A 20,885-nucleotide genomic window follows, 5' to 3' on the forward strand; every position below is an offset into this window, starting at 1 on the left:
CTACATACCTGCTGAATATGGGACTTAGAGTATGTATGTTCTAAAAATATGAATACATTTAGAAGCATACGTAACTGTTTGCAGTAAATAGAAGGCTGATGATCCAAAGCCCGTTTACAAAATAAAGGCAGTGCCGTCCAAAGACCATGTCCATGGTTAACATTATCTCGAAGTTTTGATCTCCACATGTTCTAAAACTTTTGCAGCTGGAAATGCAGAATGACTGCCAATGTGGATTTCAGAAGTACGTTAACCTAACACGATCTGGCGCAATAATAATGCAGATATTAAGTTTGCTTGGGGCAGTGTCATAAAGTTGCTTACTAGCCTATCTGTACAGTAAGTAAATAAAATGGAGAAAAGCCCTAGATCAAGTGCAGTACAAACAGCATTTCCAACAATGATAATCTATTCACCACACTACTCTTCCTGGATTACCTCAGCCCCTCCAAAACACTCTGTATTTAATTGCACCTCAAAATGGAAATCTAATGAAAAGAATGTGAATTCTTATTCAAGAAGATTTGAGTTTTCCGTTCTGATTTCACAACCGAAAGTCTGAATATAGCCATCACTTGCTGATGGAATCATTTCACGGGACAGATCTCTCGGAAACATCTTCAAAGTCGCAGAGGGGAGGCCATATTTTCTTCAGTAGTGTGCACAATTGTGGTTGGTGATGGTCCTAGTACAAACCGACAATCGGGAAGGAAATTCTGGCTCATGTAATTAATGTGTGCCCCTTGGCAGTCACAGAATGTAACCGCTTCTTGGTCACAGCTGATCGATCAACAAGAGGTGCAAACAAGTTTATTATGCATGATTAATAAAAAAAGTTTGCATACATATGTCCGTTTGTGAATTCATTTACATAATACGAAGCAAGATATTAAAAAAAGGATTAAAACAGTCATAAAATACAGGCTGCAAAGAGTCCGTTGTGTAAAGTTTGCTGTGCAGAATAGACCTTTAGTTAGGTTTTTATGTTGGTTTGTGGATGCTTATTTCATATGCCGGTTTTGTCTGTGTTCCGGCAGGACCTAATGCCTTTTTGATTGAAGATGGGGCGGAGCATTGCTCGTCTGATGTCTCGTAGGTTTAAGCAGATGCAGATTATGTGCACAAGATCCTTACTTCCATTTCTGCAAAGGGGGCAGGTGTACTCTGCGGGTTTCCTTTTCCAAGGAAGTATATGCAGGAGTATCGAAAGTATGCCCAGGCGGTGTTCTAAAATTGTCTCCTTTGTCATAATATTGAATCCTGCACTCGGCTATAGTTGTGGTTTGACGACTGTGTAATCGTTGAAAACAGACCAGCCGTGTGCCCTTTTCGCTAAAGTTGCCTTGTCCTTGATTAAGGATATTGCTTTTGTGCCTTTCATTACTGGTTTTTTTAGGCTCAAGTAAGTTGCGGAGATCTCCTATAAATTAGTCCGGCCTAGTTTCGATAGGGAGTCTAGGAGATACTCTCTGGCTGGTAAGTTTTCCCGATGTGACTGTTTAGCCCACAGGTGTGAATTTAGTGAGCTTTGCTCTGCTCCTGACCTTATGCCAGCTTTTTATGAACACCCCCCTTTTGGCCATGGTCTGTTTTTGCTGGCCGAATTCTATTTGTGTTGGGGAATTGTAGTTTGGGAGGTGGAAGATCGTTCTATAGGCACTGATGATGATTTTGTCCAAACTGATTGCGTCTCTCCCTCGCAATGATGCACGTCCTTAGGTTAACGTTCGCAGCAGCTTAGCCTGGAGGACCTGAAGTAGTGGATCTAAGGTCAGGACTGGTAGTGCTTTTTTTAGAGTCTTTATGGCTATTGTTGTTGTGATGCCTTTTTGCAGCATGGCCTCTATCTGGGGTTTGTAAGAGCCTCTGCTGTCTAGTAAGACTTCACTATATTTATATTCAGTTACTGGTTCTCCGCATCCAGATACCAGTGCAGCCTTTTCCTTTTAGTGTAATTTATTGCCATTGTTTTTGTTTTGCTTAAGGTGATATGTAGAGCATTTGCTTGCGAGAAATGATCAGTAGTATCCAGTAGATGCTGTGATCCGATTGGCGTTCTACTTATTAAGACCAGGTCATCCGCGTAGACTAGGTTGAGAAGAGACCTGTTTCCAAGTTTCGGGGTGTGTGATATGCTTTTATCCAGTATTGCCGGAAGGTCGGCCATGAAGAGGTTAAAGAGGGTGGGAGCTAGGACACACCCTTGTTTTAGCACTTTGGTGGTGTTAATGGGCCTAGAAAGGTGCATCCCAGCTTGATTTTAATCCAGGTGTCCGTGTTTAGTAAGATCAGCTGGTTTAAGGGGGCTTGTGGCAAGTCCTATTTCTTTTTTTTAGTTTCTGCCATTGCTTTGCACGGTGCAGTCTACATGGTCGAATGCCAAGCTATAGTCAGTGAAGCATAGGAATAGTGTTTACTTTGTCTCTTTAACTGCGCCAATCAGCAGTGACAGGGCTCATGATGTTCGTCGTGGTTCACATTTGTCTGTAGAAGCCGGTCTGGTTTACTGGTATGATGGATTTAGATGAGGCCCAGGATGTGAGTTCTTCCAGGATCGCCCCTGCATAGTATTTAGCCTCATTATTGATCAGGGCGACAAGATGGTAGTTATTTACATTGCCCTTGTCACCCTGTTTGTAAATGGGAGAGATTGTGGACCCCTTCCAGGATTTCGGGATGGATTCTTTTTCCAATATCTCGTTGAAAACTGGCGCCAGGGCTTTACTTCAGTACTCTGTGTCTGGTTTGTACAGGATGGGTGGTGTCCCATTGGGGCCCGGTGCACCTTCTGACCTCCCTTTGGCTATTTACCACCTGATTTGGTGTGTTGATATAATTTGGGGTTCCTCATGACTGGTTTGGAGTACTTCAGTGCCCTCCGCTTCTTCTTCTGTGTTGGGTTTAGTATGGATCTGTATTGTGCCTGGGTATGTATCCTCTCATAGTTTGGCACAGGGCTCTTCCCTGTTCTCTTCTCCCCCCTTGATCCAGGCTGTTAAAGTGGTGGTGCAGGAATTTTGCTCAGTCTTCCTCAGAAATGTGGGTGTTTATTTCTTGGTGCAATGGCCGGTGGAGGATGTTGATTGTCCACCATAACCAAGTGGAGTTCTTGCTTTTAGTATCATGCAGCAGCCTTGCCCACAGCGATTCATTTTTTTGCCTTTTTGTTCTTTTCAGGCTAGCCTCGAGTTTCCTCAGTTCGGTCTGCAGGGTTAAGTTTTGAGGGTTCCGGCAGAGTTTCCTTAATAGTTGGTTTATGGGGCGTTTGAGTCTTCTGACCTGGGGAACGATTGTTTGCTAAAGGTTTCCTTGCTGTTGCCCCATTTATTATTCCTTCCTTGGTGGCGAATGTGTCCCTGAAGGTCTTAGTGAAGTTCGCCCATGCAATTAAGGGGTTTGTTGTCGTAATGTGGTCGAAGTAGGATTTTTGCCGATTCTAGAAGCTTCTCTACTGAAGTGGTGCTGCACTTAATCTGCTTATAGTCCATGGTGAATTCTGTACATATCGTTTTTATGGCAGGATTTAAAGATTTCGCTTTTGCTTTGTGTCACTTCTTGCGGTTGTAGGTCACTTTTCTCGTTGTCTCCCAGGTGATAAGAGGAGATTTTATTAAACAGGTAAAGTGTGACAAATGTATAGGCAAGATGTGAAGTAGTTATTGATGAGTGAAACATGGGTGCTGGAGGGTTATCGTCGATAAAGCAGCCGCTCAGGGCCCGCACATTGAGATTTTCAAGTTCTCGTACAAGGTAAGTTGTTAACCTGGTTTGTTTATTTAGATGACTTGGGTCCTGGTTTGGAATTCCCCATCCTTTGTTAGGTCCCTTAGCAGGTCATCATCATTTTCTGGTGCCCAAATGGTGAAGATTGAAATCTCCTGCTAGTATGATGATCTCTGTGGGTCCTTCTTTTTAGACTCTTGTTTGGTGCCCTTGAATTTGTGCCTTGTGTGTAGGTAGGCATTTATGATTATGGCCATTCTACGGCATTGAAGGTGATTGTTGTGCTTACCGCCTGTATTTTGCTTGGGGCCGGTATGGTTGCCCTTAGTAGTTTGGTGATTCCTTTTGTTGATATTGACGCATAGATTATCAGGCCGCCTGATCAGTGGCCGATCTTGCCTCCCTCTGTCCGGGGACTGGTTTGGATGTGAACCTTTGTAGTTATATAGCTTGTTCCTGCCAGGTTTCTTGGAGAAGTGATATCAAAGGCCTGCAGATAGTCTAAAAGCTGTGGGTCCTTTGCTAGCCAGGCTGTTGATGTTCCAAATGCACGTGCGGGTCAGTCTTGGCCGTTTCGGAATAGGGCTGGTATGGGGGATTGTATCTCATTGGATGTGATCGACGTTGATTGTTCACGATAGATGGCTCCAGTTATTGTCTGCTGCTTCTGACTTTGGCTTGTTTGGTTCATGCCTCCCCCATGGGATATTGTTTCTGTATTTGTTCACCGGGGAGCTGCTTCTGGGTCCCTTTATATTTGGTGGCGTGTTGTTCACGTATTTCCTATTAACCAAGGGGTTGGGTAGCTGGGCTTGTTGTGGGGATATAGCCTTGGCCTTATCCTCGATTGTTGAAATGCATTTTCTTCTTTCATGACCTTGTTGGCTGTCTCATTTGTTATCCAGGTAGTTTTGGTTGCCTCCAGGCCCTACGTATCGTCAACCTGGAACAACTCAATTAATAATAGATCGGTTGACCAGGCTTTTAATTGTTTGGATAAGTCACAGTATGTTGCCCCTGTTTAGAAGGGCTCCTCTCCCTCTTGATTTGTACTCTGGCAACAATATTATGATGTTGGTTGCTCTTAGGTCATTAGCTGGCTCATTCCATAATTGAGTTGATGCGAGTTGTTCACAATTGAGGAGGGAATTGGGAGTACAGATTTCGGGAGGTTTGATGGCTGTCTGACTGCTAGTTTGGTAGTTTTTAGTTTGAAGGGGCTTTGTTGGTCTATTTTGGGCTTAGGCTGTGGGTGAGCCTGATGTGGTGATTGGCAGGTTTACAATTGGCCCCGTTGTTGTTGCCAAGGGGGTTCGCCTGTGGAGAACATTTGCTTCTGCCATTGTTTTAGTGTTCACATCTTGCTCAGTTTGGGTCTAGGTTGTGTTGGGGGTAGTGAGTGTTCTGCAGTCATGGTAACGCTCGTGCTGTTTGGTTCTTGTGATCTTCTCCTTGTTACCCTTCCAGGGGCATTGTTTAGATCCTTGGCATCTGATGCCACAGTGGCTGTCCTGCCTTCTTTGAATGGTGTAGTATTTAAAGCGTGCGATGGTGCCCCCTGAGGGATCCCTTCTCCTGAATTTGTTAGGGTGTCTGATTGCTGTGGTGGTGCCGGATAATAGATGCTCTCATTTAGGTCCAGCGGTGCTCCTGTGGGGGTGCCCGCCCTGGAGTAGCCGATGGTCTCTATCTTCTTGATCTGCCTTCTCTTTGTTTGCAGCGGGCTTGTGCATTGTTGGGAACTGAGTTACCGTTCTTTTCTTGAGTTGGAGTGAGAGAAGTGTGCATCTGTTCTTTATGGTTTGGGGCCGTAGGGAGGTCCCTCTAGTGTTGGGCCACGTCAGGCCCGATGTCCTGGCCTGTTGCCCCTTCCTTTGATTCCATATTTGCTTTGGTGATGTTAAGAGTACTCTTTGGTTTAGTGTTCGATTTTAAGTCTGTTAGTAGGTATCCCAGCATGGTGGCTACTTTCTCCAGTGCTGGTACACTCAAGTTGTGTAGTTCGAGTGTCTTGGGCGGCTGCTTGCCCTCGTTTTATCAGGCCATTAAGCTTCTCGTCTATCCCTGAGACGAAGTCTGCTATGGTGTGAGGAACCGTAAGCTGAATTATCTGATTGGTATTTTAGGGCGGTAACTGAGAGCTGCATAGTGTTGAGTAGGGTTGCCCAGATGGTATCTGTGGGTAAATTCTTTCTAAACTGTTTTTGCTGGCTGGTGCCTCTTGGATAGGGACAGGGGTGGGTTTTTGTGTGTAAGAGGCTACTAATTTCTCCCATTCCTCGGATGCGAGATATGACCTATTGCACTCAGTCTGTTCCCTGCAAATCTTTGTTTTGTTGGTAAGAGAGGGAGTTGTCGGTAGGGTTGTACACTAATGGAAGTCAAGCTGTTGGAGTGGAGGTGGGTGATGCGTTTGTTGGCTTTATGTTAAGAGTTGTCTTTGGGTTGTATGTTGAATGCATTCTGCCCAATCTCTAAAAAATGTATAAGGGAATGTTTTTTTGGGGGGCGGGGGGTTGCTGCTTGAGCCATTGTCCTCTCCTGTGTTTGGACATGTTTGGTGATCCAGGGAGGGTGTGGGCATTGCTTCCTGTTCATAACGAGGGGTGTCCGTGTTGGTCAGAGTGCCTCTTCGTGGGTTTTTACCGCACCCAAATGTTTTGACAGTGATCCCCCCCCCCCCACCCCGGATCTGTTTGCATTTGCGCCTTCATTTCTATTTGACGTTGTTGTGTCTTTATCTGATGAGTTGTCTGCTGCAGTTTGAGCCCCAGCTGGGGGAGGGGGTGGTATCCCTGGGCAATATGCAGGGCACACCGGTTGTAGGGGGGCTTGGAGTCCCTCGATATCCACGTTGTTCGAGTAAATTGTTGTGCCAGGATCCTTCAAGAACCTACATTTGGTGTAGATTTTTGGTTGGTGTGTGCATAGGTTTGCTTTCAGTCATACCATCGATGTTTATGAGCTCTTCTGTTTCTCTTTGCTTTGATTCCTTGCGTTCCTAGTTGTTTCTGGTGGTCGCCTTATTGTAGTTGTGCTACTTATTGTTGGTACTGTTGTTGAGGTCCTTGTTGGTGCCTTTGTTGGTGGCTGTGGTTCTTGGGTTGTGGCTGGTGCTGGCTGTCCTTCTTCTTCATTTTTTTTTTTTTTTTTTTTTTGGGCCTTGTAGGGTCCTTCTCAATCTTCCTAATCTCATGCTCGAGATGTTGTCGCCTTGCTGGTGTCTTGTTGAATTGTTTGATTACTGTTTTATTACCGATGACTTCTATGCACTTTTCAGGGTGCACGCTTTTGGTGGGTAGTATACAGTTCGTTCGGTGATCAGTGCCGGACAGGATTGGGCAAGGGTAGGATCAGGAGATGATTGAGGTGTGGGAGCGACGCAGAGACATACTGTTGATTTGGTGCTCCTCAGACCACTGAGCTTTGAGCTCCTATCTCGGGTGTCCGACTTCTAGCAACGTCCCCTGCCACTGTCTTCTACCAGCCCGAGTCACTATCAGCCTGAATATCTGCCTTCAGCTGAATCCCTTGTCCAACGGCTTGTTGAGGATTGATGATGCTCAGATGGTTCCCCGGCTTTCCCTTCATCAGCTTGCCACCGGCCGGCTGTTGGCCCTGCCTAAGGCGTGCTGGAGCATTCAGGGTGTCGCTGCTGCTGTTATGTTTTGCTGCCTGCTGTCGTTTATTTTTGGGGGGAATCTTGGGTTTTTGATGACTCAGCTGTGTTGCAGTTTTTAGTAAATAAAGTGGATTTGAGCTCTTTGGGCTATTGTTTTTTCCTTTTCAGGGATATTACCCCCGGGTCCCTTGTGCCCCTGTGCAAAGCTTTTTTTCTCAGACCCCCTTTTGTGTAGGCCTGTTTTGTCCCCGTCCCCTCCCCATTTCGCCCCCCTGCCCTCCCACTTGTAGGGTGAAGAAGGTAGAGATAGGGAGGAGGGGTGGAGCGACCGCCGAGGAGTTGTTGCAGGGCAGAGCAGAAGTGAGGTTGCTGTGGCGGCAGCTGTGAGCAGCCCAGTCGCCATTGCATGGCGGGTTCTCCTGGGGGAGGAGGGCAAGCCGCGCCAGCCTACCGCTGGCTGCCTCTGCTCCTCCCGGTGACCTCCGGCTCTGAGCCTTACCTTCTGTGCTGTTTCAGGGCTTTGCCGCTGCCTTCCCTGCTGTCCTTGCCCTCTGGCTCAGCGCACTGATGGTGGGTGATGGGTGACTGGTCATCAGCGAGACCTGTACCTCCAGCAGGATGATGGGAGTGACAGGGGTGTGGGGGGCGCCGTAGATAGTGCGGCGATGCGAGAGCAGGTTCTGGAGATGGAAATGCAGCTGCCGCTACTGCTCCTCACCCCGCTCCTCACTCCATGCTGCCGCCGCTGACTTGCGTCTCGCACTAGGTTCTCTTTCCTAAATAAATAAGAAACATCCAAGCGGTGGGCAAATAACAAAGACAAAGCTAGCACATTGTCACTCCACACAACCAGGACGTCAAATATAAACACAGAAGACTGGACTGGGAGGTCCAAACACGTTAAAGGTTAGCTGCCTTTTTGCTCCTGGGTAACATCTGCACTACAAGGACCCTGATATATGTTCTTTTTTTCTCCGAGTGTGGGAGACTTTACCAACGGTCCGTACACAAACTCCTGTATAGAAATGCTCTCATGGACGAGACCGAATGCTTTATCAGTTCATAACAATGCCTTATAAATATTTCTCATAAAATGGTTTACAATTCCTTTAAGTCCACTGCTGTTGCCCAACCAGAAGGCTTTTCAAGAAGTGCGAAGGTCATACTGTCCATCAATCGACAAGGTGAAAGAGTAACCAGAAATGTATTCAAGGTCAAATGGATACCAATGAACCTGAAGACATTTGGCCCCCTTGAGTGGCACATCGAGTGAGACACAAATGATACTCACCATTGAAGCAGACCATCGAATGTTGATGACCTTAAAGCTCCTTTTCCAGCCTCACCAACATGGCCGCTACCACCGGAAAGTATGTGAAGGAGGGCACACCATAGACATTGAACATCATGAGTGGACTTCATCACATGCATGTGATGCAAATCTCCTGGCTTAACTGTCCCTGTGTGCTTGTATGCTTGCTTGAGTGCCAGTTCCGTGCTAACTGCATTTGTCTGCTGCTGTGTGCAGCGACTCCAAGATAGCCAACTGGAAGGGCAGGCTCACGTGTGACACCAGTACAGGACTGAGACTACCCTCTACTATTATAGCAGCTCTGGTGACAAGTGTTCGTGCTGGTATATTTTATAGAAGGAAGCAGTATTGAGGTTGCTAATACTTATTTAGTCATTAAGTCATGGTTTCCTTGTGCACTTCTTGCCTAGGGAACCTATTCTCCATCTGTCACTGTTTGAGAGTTGCCTCATCCCATGGCTACTCCACAGTCCCCCTCCCCCCACACACACGTCTGATATGATGAGATCGCAAGAGTAAACTCTCTGTGTCTGTTTGTACACATGAGTCAGAAAAGGCTTTTTTGAATTATTCCTTGAATGTTAGTAACTCTTCCTAAAGCCCATTGACTTTATCAAAACAGAAACCCTTATAAAATGTGACATCTGTGCCTTATATCACTAAAATGCTTGAATAAATATCCTAAACGCTGTTGATTTTATGTGTCCTGTAGGCTGTGCTGGTTGAAAAATTAGGAGATAAAAAGCAAGAGTTGCAGCCTGAGACCAACCACTAGATGTCATGTGCGCTATGAGAGTGTGTGGGGTTCATCTGTTCCACTCTGCATGTTTCTCTCTCCGCTTGGGCTCCTTTTCCCTCTGAGTTCTCTCTTTGAAATAGCCGCTGCTGGCTTTCCTAGCCTAGCTGTGGAAATTGCAGTTGATCATTAAGAGACTATCTGTAATGTTGGCTAAAAATGACATTAAGCCCTATAGGCAGGGCCACTGGAATAATGCAGCAGAGGTGGGTCCAATTATACGGTAGGGCTGAGTAAATTATACGGCAAGAAAAGGCAAACTATGCTGCACATTTTGCTATAGTATTACTTCATCGTTTTGCCATTTTTAGGTCGAGCATTCGGGACCTCTTGTATATACTTTAGTATAAATACTTTAGTATATATTTTTATATGTGTATGTGCTTTGTGGGCTCTGGGGATGACCCCTTACTGGTCTGCTTCCGCTTCGGGACTTTTTTTCTGTTCAGCTGTTTTGACGGAAAACGACCAGCAGAGGTCAGTAAAATACCAGAATCAGTTTAGCATTCTCTAGATTCCAGTCCATAGAAATTGTTTTCCACGAGCACCCGTAGACAATATTTTTTTAAAATCTTGTATTTTCATTGATATGACCACTGAAGGCTCTGCTTTTATATTAAAAACAGAGCTTTGGACCATACCATTTCCTGCTGAAAGGCAATATTTCTCTCCGTGTGTTCCCATACCTGGCGTGTCACACAGTTTGGTGCTTACTTTCCCTCTATGTTAAAGAACCGTAGATGTTTCAGCACCCAGGCTAATGTGCTGTATAGCTAAATACATATAAGGTCCCAAAGGCGAGACCGAATGCATTGCATATGCTTGTTAAGCTTTTTAACACTGTCTGGGCATTACTGATACCTCACTAGTAACAGTTTAACACCCAAATATATTAGTGAGGTACAGAAAGGTGACCAGTCAATCTTTGCAAACAGACTTTTCCACTGCGTGACAACACATGTCGCTGAATTTTTACTAACGTTTGAACCATTTGAACTAGGAACAAAATTTGGGTTAAAATCTGCAGAGTCTGGATTATGTGTCAAATGCGGCAATTTAACAAATATGCGAGAATCACAGTGGAGGTACAATCACATAATTCCAGTGGCACTGCCAATCGGAAGTGAAACCACCAGTCCATAGGTATTTTCATACAGAATTACCGAAAGCCTGCAAATTCGATTCTAATAAGATGATCCTATCAAAAGTTACAGAATGAGAGCTTTAACCCCTTGCGTGCTCATGACGAGCTGGACTCGTCATGGCACACAATGCTCGTGTGCTCATGACGAGTCCAGCTCGTCATGAAACATTGCATTGGAAATCCCTCTGGGCACCAGAGGGATTCCCTTTTTGCTAAAAGAGCCTCGGGAGCTGGGGAAGAGCTTCCCCAGCTCCCGAGGCGCCCCCCCCCCCCCCTGGTTTCCCTGAAACGACGATCGTCGCGCTGACATTTCAGTGAAATCAAAACTGAAATGAGCCAAGAGGCTCATTTCAGTTTCCCTTTCTATGTGCTCAGGGGGCTATCTCAGCCCCCTGAGCACGTAGAAAGACGGGAGAGGTATCGTTGGAAAGGGGAGAATCTCCCCTTTCCAATGGTACTCCCCATGGATCCCTGCTTGGGGATCGCCACAGGAGGGCAATCCCCAAGCAGGGATCCACACACTAGGCACCAGGGAGGGGAGAGCGGCCCCTTGGGCAAGGGCCTTTGCTCCCCCCGTAATTTTTTGGGCATGATTATAGTCTTTCTGCAGTAGCCCCCAATCTGCCCACCCAGGGGGGGTATAAAGCCCACTAGACACCAGGGATTTTCTCATTAAGTATTTTTTAGGGGTGGGGGCTGCCCAAAACCCCCCTGGGCACACATTTATAGTCTTTCTGCCCCCCCCTGGGGGGCAGAGTGGGCAGTAGCCCCCAATCTGTCCCCGCAGGGGGCAGAAAGCACACTAAATGCCAGGGATTTTGTTTTTGCCCCATTTATTTTAGGGTGGGGGCTGCCCGAAATGGGCACGCCAATGCTCCCACCCCCACCACCATTACAGCCTTTCTGCCCCCCCCCCCTGGGGGTAGATGGGGGCAGTAGCCCCCAATCTGCCCCCCGGGGGGGTAGAAAGCCCACTAGACACCATGGATTTTCTTATGGGGTATTAATTAGGGGTGGGGGCAGCCCAAAACGGGCACACCAATGCCCCCACCCCCGCACCACCATTACTGCCTTTCTGCCCCATCTGCCCCGCCGGGGGGGTAAAAAGCCCACTAGACGCCAGGGTTAGTTTGGGGCAAATTTGAATTTGGGTGGGGGCTGCCCAAAATGGGCATGCCCATGGCCCCACCCCCTCCCCTGCAACAATTACAGCCTTCCTGCCCCCCCTGGGGGGCAGATGGGGCAGTAGCCCCCAATATGTCCCCGGGGGGCAAAAAGCCCAATAGACTTCAGGGATTTTTTTGGGCAAATTTTTATTAGGGTGTGGGCCTTGTCATGCCCATTTTGGGCAGCCCCCACCCTAATTAAAATTTGCCCCAAAAACTCCCTGGCGTCTAGTGGACTTTTAGCCCCCCCCGGGGAGCAGATGGCGGCATTAGCCCCCAATCTGCCCCACCGGGGGGGAGGGGGGGGCAAAAAGCCCTCTAGATGCTAGGGTTTTTTGGGGCAAATTTGAATTAGAGTGGGGCAGCCCAAAACGGGCATGCCCATGTCCCCTCCCCCGCAAAAATTACAGCCCTCCTGCCCCCCGGGGGGGCAGATGGGGCAGTAACCCCCAATCTGCCCCCCAGGTGGGCAAAAAGCCCATTAGACACCAGGGATTTTTTTGGGCACATTTTTATTAGGGTGGGCGCATTGGCATGCCTGTTTTTGGCAACCCCCACCCTAAGCAAAATTATCTCCCCAATAAATCCCTGGTGTCTAATAGGCTTTCTGCCCTCCCTGGGGGGCTGATGGGGGCATTAGCCCCAATCTGCACCCCCGGGGGGTGCAAAAAGCCCACTAGTAACCAGTGATTTTTTTGGGGCAAATTTGAATTAGGGGGGGGGGGGCTACCCAAAACAGGCATGTCCATGCCCCCACCCCCTCCCCCGCAAAAATTGCAGCCTTCCTGCCCCCCCCCTGGGGAACAGATGGGGCAGTAGCCACCAATCTGCCCCCCCCCCCCCCCCCCAGGGGGACAAAAAGTCCACTAGACGCTAGGGATTTTTTGGGTACATTTTTTATTAGGGTGGGGGCATTGGCATGCCCGTTTTTGGCAAACCCAAATTAAAATTTCCTAAAAAAAGAAAAAAAAAACCCTGGCGTCTAGTAGGCTTTCTGCCCCCACTGGGGAGCAGATGGGGGCATTAGCCCCCAATCTGCACCCCGGGGTGGCGAAAGGCCCACTAGTCGCCAGGGATTTTTTTTAGGCAAATTTGAATTAGGGTAGGGGCTGCCCAAAACAGGTGTGCCCATGCCACCACCCCCTCCCCCGCAAAAATTACAGCCTTTTTGCCCCCCCTGGAGGGCAGATGGGGTCATTAGCCCCTAATCTGCCCCCCGGGGGGGGCAAAAAGCCCGGTAGACGCCAGGGATTTTTTGGGCAAAATTTAATTAGGGTGGGGGCATTGGCATGCCCTTTTGGGCAGCCCCCACCCTAATTAAAATTTGCTCAAAAAAATCCCTGGTGTCTAGTAGGCTTTCTGCCCAAACAATTTTTGTTAGGCAATGTTGATTTTGCCTCAAAACGTTTTGGGCCCTTGCCTGTTGCGGGTACTTGGGCCTCCCACACAAGTGAGGCACCATTTTTATTGGGAGACCTGGGGGAATGCTGGGTGGTAAGAAATTTGTGTGAGCCCGGTGATGCCACACTTTGCCACACAAAAATGTGTGAAAAAAGTGATTTTTTTTTCCCAGCAGAATTTGAGGTTTGCAAGGGATTCTGGGTAAGGAAACGTTGGGGGATCCACGCAAGCCAAACCTCCCTGGAAGCCCCCGGGTGTCTACTTTTCAGAAATGTGTGGGTTTGGTAGGTTTCCTTAGGTGCTGGCAGAGCTAAGGTTAAAAAACTACAGCTAGGCACTTTGGCAAAAAAGGGTCATTTTTCACTGCGAAATTGAGGTGTGACCACGTTGAGTTTTGCGCCGTTTTCTGTCGCGGGCACTAGACCGACCCACACAAGTGAGGTACCATTTTTCTGGGAAGACTTTGGGAAATGCGGGGTGGGTGGAAATTTGTGGATCCACGCAGATTCCAGAACTTTCCACCACACAAATGTGGGAACAATGTGTTTTTTTAAACAATATTTTAGGTTTGCAAGGGATTCTGGGTAACAGAACCTGGTGTGTGGCAGTCACGTCACCCCATCCTGGATTCCCCTGGGTGTCTAGTTTTAAAAAATGCATAGGTTTGCTAGGTTTCCCTAGGTGCCGGCAGAGCTAGTGTTCAAAAACTACAGCTAGACACTTTGCAAAAAAAAGGGTAAATTTTCCTTCTGAAAATGTGGTGTATTCATGTTGGGTTTTTGAGCCGTTTCCTGTCGTGGGCACTATGCCTACCTACACAAGTGAGGTACCATTTTTATCAGGAGACTTAGGGTAATTCAGATTTGTAAAGTAACTGTTATTACCTATTGATTTTTGATGCATTTCTGCCTTCGAAATAAAAGACATTGTGTAAAAAAGAGGTCATTTTGAAAAATGAACGATAATTCCCATGCTAGTATGAGTATTCCCAACTTCAAAAATCGTCAAATATGTACTGTTTCTAAACTCTATAATTTGTTCCCATTTCAGAAATACATAGGTGTCTTTCATACCAATTTTTCCATGTATACATTTTCCCACAATAATTTCATAATAAAAAGCCATTGCAAATTGCTGCTCAGTTTTTGAATCTGGGTTTGTCGGGTTCTTGGTGAACCTACAAGTCCTATCTATCCCCACAACCAGAAAGGTCCAGCGTATGTAACTGTATATTGCTTTCAAAGAGCTGTCATAATTAGAAGAAGTTACAGGTGAAAACGTTGACACAAAAGGCTGTTTTTTGCAACTAAATGTCTCCTATATTTAACTGTTTGTTTCTATAAAGAAACCTTGAAGGATCTACACAAATGACCCCTTGCTGAATTCAGAATCTTGTCTACTTTTCTAAAACGTATAGCTTTCCAGGATCCATTATTGCTTTCATACCCATTTCTACCATTAATTGGAAGGAGTTTGAAAGCACAAAAAATAGCAGAAATATGCTATGTCCCAGAAAAATGCCAAAACTGTGTAAAAAATGTTGATTTTCTGACAAAAGTCTGTCATTCCCTAAAAGCTGGGAAATGGCGAATTCAGCCCCACAAACCCTTATTTGATACCATTTGCAGGGAAAAACCCAGACGCTTTCATTTGCAGCCCTTTTTTCCCATTTTTTCCCCCCAAAAACTAAATTTAGCTGTATTTTGGCTAATTTCTGGGACCCCTCCAGGGGAATCCACAAACCCTGGGTACCTTTACAATCCCCATGATGTTGGAAGAAAAGGACCAAATTTGGTGTGGATACCTTATGTGGTCAAAAAGTTACAGGGGCCTAAGCACGCACTACCCCAAATAGCCAAACAAAGGCTTACCACGGGGGGTGGGGGGGTGGGGGGGGAGACCTAGCAGCGAAGGGGTTAATATATGTCTTACAGTGGAAACTGTCTCTAGAGGTATGCTTCCAAAACCAAGTTTCATCTCAGGTGCTGGTGTATTTTGCTTTACTCTGGAAACTCCGTATTTGCACTTTATACAGTTGAGCAAAACTTGCTTAGACATATTTGTAAAAGTGATATGTATGGCAAGATTAGTACAATTTTTTTGGTTTGTTTGTTTAGGCAGAGTACACTGAACTGCGACCTCATCAACAATCTTCTGCTATTCCAGAGGGGAAAAAACACACGGGGCCATTTTACTAATAGTGCCTCTTTGCGCTATGGCACACCATCAAGCTGGTGTAGAAAGCGCGCCCCATTTCTGATAATTTGCTGCGCCTAAGGCAGTGGTAAACTCGAGGCTGCCTTGGGGGTTGCGCATTAGTAAAGATGGAGTGACTGCTTGAGCCAGCCGTTCCATCTTTTTCTGTGTACTTCAAAGTGGGGAAATAGATCATCCTGTAGGCAGGTGGAGTGAAAGAGTGCACCTGCCTGCAGGCACATGTCCTGGGGCAGGTCAGTGGGAACCCCTTCCCTCTTTCAGAGGGCTGCCTTTAGGTGTCATACCTTGCACCACCATTTTGTGGTGCACAATCAGCGCGCCTCCTTAAGGCCTCTTTGGGCTTTAATCCTTAATGTGACCCAGGCATAGAGACAAAGTGTTTCCCTCATTTGCATGTGGCCACACCCCATGCTGATGAGGGAGTGCGATCTTAAGATCGAGCTTTCACTACATGTTCGCCGGTACTATCTGTATTACAGAAGGAAGTGGAAGCATCAGCCTCTCTTTCTGTAATACTATAACTACAGTGCCCTGGGGTGCACATGCCCTTTCTGCCCCTAGGTCACTATTTGGAGCCCCAGATGTCCAGAGCAGCAAATAGGACAAGGTATACACTGCAATATGATGGAGGTCCCCAGAGAAGCTATTTCTTCACTTAACTCAAAGGTGAGTACATTCACAGGGTAGGGGAGAGAGCGAAGAATATTGCTGTCTTAAACAGTACTGTTACCCTTATCAGCTCTGCCTCACGAAGTCTAAGTCTGACCATATCAGACTTTACCAGACACTGAGCCAGTCCCACCCGTAATCTGACCCCTAACATGAAGAGTGGCACAAAAGACCTTGAATTTTTTATAACCAGCCTTCATTCCAAGCCCTTCCCCCAGGAGGACTTCGTCACCTTGAATTATGCAATGCATAGTGTGGATTAGCCTTGCATTCATCATCAGCCATTGCCCTATCATTTGTTGCAGTGGATACATTTTTTAATATTGGGATGCAGAAATTCCTATTTTAACTGGTGGACACTTCGTAGTTATTAATACCATGGATTAATGGTTTCCACTGCTGAGATTTGTGTACACAGGTAAGGCCTCAGCAGGAATTCTTCCTTTCTTTTGAAGCCAATAACGTGTATCATTGATGTGGGTAATAGTAAACCTTTTTGTTCAACTGTTAGCTGATAACTCAGTATGTGGAGTTGGCTATGTAAAATGTTTTATAAATGAATATTAATGCCTGTGTAAGGTCCCACTGTCTTTCTACCCATTTAGTCCACATTTAACGTTGATAAATCTGTACAGTACACCATTTCTTTTTGCATTAATAGAAGTGTCTGGAGGTGCTGAGCTTGAAAGGATGACTGAAAGAAGCATGTCCTGATCTACTTACAGGTAGGAATAAATCTACATTATGTTCAGATGTACTTTAAAATAAATGGCAGAAGTATCATCTGTAGTGTCCTAGGCTGACTTAGTAGTCATGACCAAATCAACTCACCGTTCTGTCTATAATATCGTTAGTGGGTTTATACTTTGAGAAATGTACATGGTTCGGTCTGGATTTTTCCACTGATCACTCTTTAATGGATCATGGCCAACATAGCAAGAGATGGTGCGGACATGGATTGTACTTTAGGAACTCTGTATGTATGTATGTATGCATGCATGCATAGACTGATTGTGCAGGACTGTAGCCACGATTTTAAAGTGGCTTTCGAGTGTCATCACATGCCTTTGGAGGTTTGTAATGAAACATTGTAGGTGGTTAAAATGAAATATTTTTCCCTCAACGAAGTTCTTAAAGCTACTTACCTCTCCTGTTTCTTGGACAAGAAATGTAAACACTGTCCATGCAGATTAGACCTTTCATGGCCCCTTACTAGGATTACCATCCAGCATCCTCTACCACTGCTGACCTTGGTGAGGCTGCCTCTTCTCCTTCACAAGAAAAATCTACTACTCTAAGGTACAACACGATAAATATTTTTCCAAAGCAGCCCGGTTTTAGAAACTGAGCCCTAAAAAGGAGGTGATAAAAACAGAAATTGCACCCTTAACCTGCTAGAAATGTGTTGTTTTCATGACTGGGGATACGAATCAGCAGTGCTCAGAGCTACAAAAACATACTTATGTTTGTTTGTGTCATCTATAGATCCCAAACATTCATCCTTGGGTATCTTGACACTTTAGTCTAAAAAGAGGTGACTGACTCGACAAATTTGTCTACATGGTTCTGGAAGGAGCCACGTTCCGTTCCTGAACCTTGGAACACTTATCAAAACTGGCTTGGTTCAGCATAGGCATTCATTGGGAATTATAAGGAAAATCTTCTGGAAAATGGCTATGTTTAGATCCATACGGTGCTTTATGAACTACACATAATTCTTCAAAAGTGGTCCATTGTTGGACTGGACACCAGTAAAGGGCCTTCAGTCCTATAGAGATTGAGTCAAACTTTCTTTGAGTCAGACTTCGTCCTGTATTAGAGAAACTGATCATTCTTTCAACCACTTTTTAGGGTCTATCAAGATGGTACTAAAGCTGCCCTTACCATACTACTGGCTACACCAATAAAGCCTTCTGACAACGTATTGTCCTTTTATAGTATCCTCATTGCACTACTCTAATCTACCTGGTGCCTTTCAACTACTTCTTAATCATTTGACAGTGCACTAACACTCCGTAGACCCTATTGTGCCCACCAATATATGTTAGTACCAATCTCTTCCGACAGACTTCACAAGATAAACTAAAACTGGCTATACTGGTTGATGTCTATCATATATATATGTCCGTGACACCCATGTCTGCCTGAGTTTGGAAAACAGTTGTTAAGCAAATAATTGCCTCTTACATGTGCAGCAATGAATGGCTCATAGGCTTTGCTTAAGTAGTACAAAGCTGAGATCCAGATGGTTGGTCCTGAAGATCTGTGCACTAGCCTCAAATTAATTTGAGTTTTTGTGTTTCCTCCACAAAACCAGGCTCGCCCACCATCTCAAGTTCAGGTCAGAAATCTGAGTCCTCTTCAGCTTATATTTATCAATCTTATTTAAGCTGACCAGGAACATATTTTCAACCTTCCTGTAGCGCGTCTTAAAAAATGTACTTTTGATCCTCGTCCTGGCAGTCTTACTTTCATACATTATCTACTGCAGTAGGGAATATGGCGGCCTCACAGCAAAAACTTTGAGTAGACTCCAAAAAGTGCAAAACGTCCTCCCCATAACCATTGTTAGCTTAAAAAGATCAGGTTATGTTTCAGTAGCATTAACACATTCCACTAATTGCTGATAAAAAGTTGGACTGATTTTTAAAGTTCTTTTCCTGGTCCACAAGGTCTTGAACAAACCGCTTCAAAATGCCTTTTACAAATTATTTACACCGTACTAATCACAGTCCCCTAAGTTTGACTACCCATTACTCATTCACAATATTTCTGTTGAGGAACTGATGGTATGGGGGCGGGTCACATCTCGGAATTCTGCCTCTGGAACGCTCTTCCTTTGCTTTTGTTGCCTAGAGTCGGAGGTCAGAATATTGTGTAAACATCTTAAGAAGTGCCTATGCTGCCAAAACTTTGGACCTGAAGGACTTTGTCATTTATGCCTATTTTCATCACTTCCACTCCATAATTCCCAAATCTTTGCTCAAGCAGTGCTTTAAAGCACCCAATGGCTATTCTGGCGCTTTAGAAAAAACAGTAAATTACATGCGTTTTAAAATGCAGGTATGATTTTCTTCGTAGATTGATAGTAATGTAAAGATGCATCTTCACATCAAAGACCCTTTGAAGATCCGGTAGCAACAATAGCAGCAATACCACTTATAAAACTGAGGTCCCGGTGGCCCTAACCTGAACGTAGCAGCACAGTGCTCTATCAGTCACTCCACACAAAAATAAAAACTGTGTATGGTTCATTAAATGCTAACATGCATTTTGAGTAGTCTGTAATAGCTAAAATAACAAACTGCAAAGAAGACGTGAACTTTCAAAATAACTTTGTATTAAACCTAGAGAGTGCCCAATAGTCTTTGCTGGTTGACAAGTTAGCTACCTTGTCTAGACAAAATAAATTTTCGCCTTTGGGCATCTCCAAGTATAATGCTTAGAGCCAATAACTCCTTAACATTCATTTGCAAGTTAAAACATCAGTTATTATGGAATGTTTAATGACTTTCCCGTCTCATTTATAAAATGAATCTCAAACATATTCTTGTACGATTGTGATGCTTCAGTGATGCTTGCTGAAGGATTCAGATTGTGTATCGATTGATGGAATCATGAGAGAATACGTTTGCAACTTCATTTTTTTATAATATTTTTTTGTAGTACATTTACAAGTGGAAAGTTGAATGAAGTGAACTAATGTTTAAATATTGAATTGTCTTGATTGTTCGCTAACTTTTGTGTGAGACAATGGTTTTGGGAAACTTATTTTATCAAACAATTATAACGTTTTCCTTTTGTGCTGATGTTTTTGGTTTTCTCTATTTTACATGGTCTTGGAACCTCGTGAAATTTGAGAAGGGCCAATTCAAGTAGTTCTCTTTTTTTTTTTCTCCTTTTTTTTCTCTTTTTCTTTTTTTTTTTCTTTTCAAACTGAACAACCAGCACAAGACAGTTCTTGCTTACATAGTACATCTGCAGTATTTGATCCCACACAAATACAAGCATGGTCCTCCTCAACTAAATCCCTCCCCTGATAAGTATGAGTCCGTGCATACCGCCAGTATCTTTTAAACGTAGTTATACAGTTCCGTTCTGGACCCAGGAATAACCTCAGGGAAGCGTCAAGGCCGGTCTCTGGGGCGATGTGATCTCCGGGCCCCTATGTCTGAGTCTCTTGTGTACTATGCCTAGTGGATTATTGTGTGTCATTTCCTATGTCGAGCCGAAAGTGCTGGCGCCATGTGTCCCAGATCTTATGGAATTGTTTCGGACAGCCTCTACTGCGATATGTGGTCCACTCGGCTGTCATATATATGTCAATTCCTCTCATCCACTCCTGAATGTTCGGATTGTCTGCCACCCCTACTTAATAGCTACGTCTCTCTTGACGACCATGAACCCCAGGGAACCAAAGATCAGCTGTGCTCTGGTGATATCTACCTCTCTGGGAATCCCTAGTATCAGTTATCTTGGCTCGATCGGCAGTGTTGCTCCCAGGACCGTTCCTATTAGCTCGATTACCTGCATCCAGTATAGTTGAATCGAAGGACACGCCCAGATTGTGTGGAAAAAAATCACTGTTAATAGCGGTACAAGACAGGCAGACAGGTTATTCCTCCCTTTCCATCTTGTGTAGCCTGTCCCTGTCATACGTTTGATATAATATTTTAAGCCGTATGAGCGTTGCCTTGGTGGCAACTTCTCTGGGATGCATTAATGCTGCCTCCCAGTCAATGTTCTCCATGGACACCACATCTTTCTTCCATCTTGTTCTGAGCCCTATTAGCAATATTAGCCCATCTGGGATATTATTAATAATGGCTTTGTAT

General features: G+C 45.2%; 1 protein-coding gene across 1 annotated transcript in view; it reads left to right on the forward strand.

The window, feature by feature from the left end:
- Positions 1-20,885, forward strand: part of SLC23A2 (solute carrier family 23 member 2) — an 833,120-nt gene that overhangs the window by 78,480 nt on the left and 733,755 nt on the right. Inside the window, exon 2 of the mRNA XM_085636370.1 lies at positions 16,712-16,775. The gene's annotated coding sequence lies outside the window, so the exon portion shown is untranslated. The remainder of the gene's footprint in view (positions 1-16,711; positions 16,776-20,885) is intronic.

This window comes from Triturus cristatus, chromosome 11, assembly GCF_964204655.1.
Source record: "Triturus cristatus chromosome 11, aTriCri1.1, whole genome shotgun sequence".
NCBI classification, from domain to species: domain Eukaryota; kingdom Metazoa; phylum Chordata; class Amphibia; order Caudata; family Salamandridae; genus Triturus; species Triturus cristatus.